General features: G+C 45.5%; 1 protein-coding gene across 1 annotated transcript in view; it reads right to left on the bottom strand.

Moving 5' to 3' along the window:
• Nucleotides 1–5,699, bottom strand: part of LOC126353460 (putative odorant receptor 85e) — an 87,985-nt gene extending 82,286 nt beyond the window's left edge. The window contains exon 1 of the mRNA XM_050002765.1: nt 5,583–5,699. The gene's annotated coding sequence lies outside the window, so the exon portion shown is untranslated. The remainder of the gene's footprint in view (nt 1–5,582) is intronic.
• Nucleotides 5,700–6,000: the final 301 nt, after the last annotated feature.

Raw genomic sequence — 6,000 nt, forward strand, 5'->3', positions numbered from 1 at the left:
TTTGTGACTTTATGTAAGAGATACTAGGTAGGACGTAACATCGCTTAGCAGGAGTTTGACTAAGCAGTAAAGACGCCGTAACAAATTCGTTAAGCAAATGTAGCAGAACTGAAGACCGCTGACGATTCGAGAAATGCAGAACCGATTCGGTCATTATGAATGACGTGGTAGAGCGGTGCATCTCCTTGACAACATAAATATTCCACTCCTACTAGCCTAGAGCAGTCGATCAGCAGGATCGATGGCGTTCATGCCGTTCGGAATAGACTCTCTAGTTATAGTATGGCAACATCTCATATGAGAGAAGACACTTGGTGCCTTACGAGAAGGTCCACGATCCCTAGCCATGGGTAATTAAGTGCGGCATCCAGTACTGAAGTCTGCGCAGCAGCCAGCACTAACTGACAGTCCAGGGGTCTACCAACATGGCCCCAGTACAGGGCAGAAGCTGCCCTGAAACAGCATAGCACGGGTCTGACGGCCCACCGTAACGGCGGGCCAAGTTCAGCATTCAGAAAGACATCACTGCATCCGACATCGCGGCCACTTGGTAGGACGAAGTGGGCAGTGATCTGAAAGGGACTGAGTATTCCGCGAAACAGCGTGTGTATCAAACACACGTAGCAGTCACCACCCTCTCGAAGCAGGGCTGCCTCTGGGGCGTGCCTATCTCGCCAGCAGGCGGCAAATCATCGCACCAGAGTGCTATCGACTTCCACTCCGAGCTGGTGCAGTGTCGTCGGCGGCCTCGTGTCCGCTATTGAACTCAATGAATTCCGCTCCGAATAACATAGCCACCAGCCATCGCAGCAGACACGGCAACAATTTGTATTCTGAGTGATAAATAGAATAATCTTGAACAGTGTTTTATTCCGTCTAACGACGCCGCACAGGTCTTCGATTGCATCCTGAGTAAACAGTAGGGGTTTCCAGCCCTGCAGTTCGCAACCCCTACAGGATCATTACTGTTCAATATTTATAAATGAGCTAATGGATAACGTCAGCAGCTCCATGAGACTGTTCGTGGATCATGCTGTTCTAAGCAGAGACGTTACAAGGACAGAAATTTGTTGTGAAATACTGAAAGACCTGCAGAGAATCTACGCTTGGTACACGGTTTGGCAGTTGACTCACAGCATGAACAAATATAACATAATGCGCATAAAAAGGCAGAAAACTCCAGTATTACCGAACAATCACAAACACAACCGTTAACTATATGCGAGTAAGCGCACAGAATGATTTAAAGTGGAATCTACATCTACATCTACATGGATACTCTGCAAATCACATTTAAGTGCCTGGCAGAGGGTTCATCGAACCACCTTCACAATTCTCTGTCATTCCAATCTCGTATAGCGCGCGGAAAGAATGAACACCTATATCTTTCCGTACGAGCTCTGATTTTCCTTATTTTATATTTGTGAGCGTTCCTCCCTATGTAAGTCGGTGTCAACAAAATATTTTCGCATTCAGAGGAGAAAGTTGGTGATTGGAACTTCGTGGGAAGATTCCGTCGCAACGAGAAACGCCTTTCTTTTAATGATGTCCACCCAAATCCTGTATCATTTCTGTGACACTCTCTCCCATATTTCGCGATAATACAAAACGTGCTGCCTTTCTTTGAACTTTTTCGATGTACTTAGTCAGTCCTACCTGGTAAGGATCCCACACGGCCCAAAGGTATTCTAAAACAGACCGGACAAGCGTAATGTAGACAGTCTCCTCAGTAGGTCCTGCCAATGAAACGCAGTCGTTGGTTAGCCTTCGTCACAACATTTTCGATGTGTTCCTTCCAATTTAAATTGTTCGTAATGTAATACCTAGATATTTAGTTGAGTTTACGGCTTTTAGATTAGACTGATTTATCGTGTAACCGAAGTTTAACGACTTCCTTTTAGCACTCATGTGGATGACCTCACACTTTCCGTTATTTAAAGTCAACTGCTACTTTTCGCACCATTCCGATATTTCTTCTAAATCGTTTTGCAGTTTGTTTTGAGCTTCTGATGACTTTATAAGTCGATAAAAGATAGCGTCATCTGCAAACAACCGAAGACGGCTGCTCAAATTGTCTCCCAAATCGTTTATATAGATAAGAAACAGCAGAGAGCCCATAACACTACCTTGGGGAACGCCAGAATTCACTTCTGCTTTACTCGATGACTTTCCGTCAATTACAACGAACTGTGACCTCTTTGACAGGAAATCACAGATCCAGTCACATAACTGAGACGATTTTCCATAAGCACGCAATTTCACTACGAGTCGCTTATGTGGTACAGTGTCAAAAGCCTTCCGGAAATCCAGAAATACGGAATCGATCTGAAATCAAATAGCACTCAACACTTCATGTGAATAAAGAGCTAGTCGTGTTTCACAAGAACGATCTTTTCTAAACCCATGTTGACTGTGTGTCAATAGACCGTTTTCTTCGAGGTAATTCATTAATTTCGAACACAATGTCTGTTCTAAAATCCTGCTGCATATAGACGTTAACGATATGGGCCTGTAATTTTGTGAATTACTCCTACTACCTTTCTTGAATATTGGTGTGACCTGTGCAACTTTCCAGTCCTTGGGTACGGATCTTTCGTTGAGCGAACGGTTGTATATGATTGTTAAGTATGGCGCTAATGAATCAGCATACACCGAAAGGAGCCTAATTGGTATACAGTATGGGCAAGAAAACTTGTTTTTATTAAGTGATTTAAGTTGCTTCACTACTGCGAGGATATTTACTTCTACGTTACTCATGTTGGCAGCTGTTCTCGATTCGAATTCTGGAATACTTACTTCGTCTTATTTTGTGAAGCCATTTCGGAAGGCTGGGTTTAGTTACTCTGCTTTCGCAGAACTGTCTTCGATAGTATCTCCATTGCTATCGCGCAGAGAAAACACTGATTGTTTCTTGCCGCTAACATACTTCACATACGACCAGAATCGCTTTGGATTTTCTGCCAGGTTTCTACACAAAGTTTCGTTGTGGAAACTGTTATAAGCATCTCGCATTGAAGTCCGCGCTAAATTTCGAGCTTCCGTAAAAGATCGCCAATATTGGGGATTTTGCGTCTGTTTAAATTTGGCATGTTTGTTCCATTATTTCTGCAACTGTGTTCTGACCCATTTCGTGTACCAAGGAGGATCATCTCTGTCTTTTGTTAATTTCTTTGATATAAATTGGTGCCGATAATACTTCTTTGAATTCAAGCCACATCTGGTCTACACTTATATTATTAATTTGGAAGGACTGGAGATTGTCTCTCTTTATCTGCTTTTTTGAATAGGTATAATTTTGATTATTTTTCGAGGATGTGGGGATTACAATATTCAGTCTTGCTACGACAGCCCTGTGTTCACTAATCCCTGAATCGGGGTTGGACACCTGACCTACTCAGCGGAACGCGAAACCCAACCACTCTTTGGCGCAAGTCGAGGAATATGCGTCTTACACGGTCGCAGAAGCGTCTGAGCCTCTGATTCAGACCTTCCACTCGGCTCTGTACCAGAGGTCCGCAATCGGTCCTGTCGACTATGCTCCAAATGGTCATCTCTGCTTTCATCCTGCAAGCAAGACTGGCAGCCTTTACCACTTCTGTTAGCCGCTCGAAACCATAGAGAATCTCTTCTGATCCTAAGTGACACACATCGTTGGTACCGACGTGAGCAACCACCTGCAGTTGGCTGCACCCTGTGCTTTTCATGGCATTCGGGAAGACCCTTTCCACATCTGGAATGACTCCACCCGGTATGTATACGGAGTGCACATTGGATTTCTTACCCTTCCGTCAGCCAAGTCCCTAAGGGGCCCCATAACGTGCCTAGCGTTGGAGCTCCCAACTACTAATAATCCCACCCTCTGCGATTGCCCAGATCTTGCAGGCTGAGTGGTTTCCTCTGAAACAGGACAGGCGACAGCATCTGGCTCAACGACAGTGTCAGCCACAGACAGCACCTGGAACCTGTTTGTCAGACAAACCGGGGAGGCCTTGCGTGCGGCCGCCTGGGAAGTCTTTCACCACCTGCTTCCCCCTGGGGCGACCTCCCATTCGACCACAGGTGAGGGGTCAGCCTCAGTGCCAGCAGAGACTGGGTTGGCCACCGGTGAGGACTGATCGGAGGAGTCTGACTCGCTGGACGTCCGTTGGTTCCCCACGGCCGGCCCACAACAGTGGTGCCCATCCACTGCAGCCGCAAGCTGTGTAACCGAAGCCATCACAGCCTGAAGCTGAGAGCCAAGTGTTACCAACTCAGCTCGCATCAGCACACAACTATCGCAGTCCCTGTCCATACTAAAGGTCGTGGAAACCTAAACTATGCAGATAAACGGATTATCAGCATGTGCTGCGCAACTCTACTGTAGAACCTGACGAAAACGCACGAACTGTGTCCAGTAATACGCAGATATTCAAAAACCTAACTACCGAAGCACTCAGGTGAAACTAAATAGTTTGACCCTGATTTGGAATTTGAAATATGTCACAAATTCGGTTTACTTTCTGATGCAGACGAAAACGCGAGAACCTTGGCTATTAGATGTTAAATTTATACGCAGAAACTCAAGAAACTAAACTATTAAAGCACACAGATGATATAATAAAATTCGCTCCTGGTTAGGAACTCGTAAATGACAAATTCGGTTACTTATCTGTTGCTGCGTCTCTTGCGGTCGGCTACTGCTACCTGACTGGCTGACATCACATAAAACTACTTGCAGGAAAGGCAGATGTCAGATTGACATTTATTGGATGAATCTTCAGTCCTTCCATGCAGGAGACAGCTGACAGAACCGCTGTCCGACCCACAGTTCAGAATTCCTCGTCAGCTTGGGATCTTTACCAGAGAGAACTGACAGACGAGATAGAGAAGATACACAGAACAACAGCGCGTATAGATTCGTTTAGTGAGAAAGTATCGCGGAGATGCCCATCCATCTATGCTACAAGACAGTCATTGTGCATCACAGCATGTTTGTAGTTAATATTACGAGAGCGTACGTTCCGAGAAGTGTAAAGCAACGTATTTCTCTTTCGTTCGTACATCTCGAGAGAAAACCACGAAGACAAGATTAGAGAGATTTGAGCTCGCACGGGAGACTACTAACAGTTGTTCTTCCCGCGCTTCTTTTGCAGCTGGAACAGGAGAGAGAGGGAAATACCCTTAGCGGTACCTGAACCTGTGTCAAGCCTAAAAATAAATAAAAATCAGCAACTGATTGGCTGTGTTATTTCGTAATTGGAAAGTTACAGTTGCTGCTAACAGACACTTTCAAGATTAGGAAGTAACATTGGTGTACATAGTACACTTCGCTACACACAAAATGTACCCTACAGAGTATAGCCAGAGATGTAAATGTGAAGCTGGTACTGTACGATATTAGTGTAATGCAACATATTCAACTTTCGTCTTAAGTCCTTTATGGTTTCTCGGGTGTTGATGTTTTTGTGATATTTCTGTGACTTATGATCGCAGTTCCTTGTGCAGAAATTAGTACATTCCCCTTTACTTGACACTATTTTTTGGGAGCTGTAAGGATAACAAACAAACAAGGTAATTTCAATACGGATAGCCTCGCTTCATACCTTCACTAATAAAGAGATGAGCACGATGCGCGTAAAGCTCGCGCAGCCGAGTGATGACTGACTTCTGGCACTGAGCAGCCCACTCTGGACAACGGTCCTCCTTCCCCTGCTCGTTGCTCCGCCGGCCGCAGTCGGTGTAGGCGCAGGAGGCTGGGCCGTGTGTCAATCAGCGCCTTGCGTGGGTGGCAGTCGACCCGCGGCGCTCTAGATGCCGTCCCGCCAAGAGGCGCTTAATAATGAAAACACTAGAACTGCACTTACACGCTCTCCGTTCTAAGTGGACTGCGGGAAGGAACACAGGGTGAATATTTAAATAGGCCAGTCTCTGCGTAGCACCAGCCCTTTGTTTTGCAGTATTAACATATTTCCTCAGTTGTCGCGTACGGGACACACAAACGTAAAGAATAACGGGATAACG

This window comes from Schistocerca gregaria, chromosome 1 (genome assembly GCF_023897955.1).
Source record: "Schistocerca gregaria isolate iqSchGreg1 chromosome 1, iqSchGreg1.2, whole genome shotgun sequence".
In the NCBI taxonomy this organism is placed as follows: Eukaryota; Metazoa; Arthropoda; class Insecta; order Orthoptera; family Acrididae; genus Schistocerca; species Schistocerca gregaria.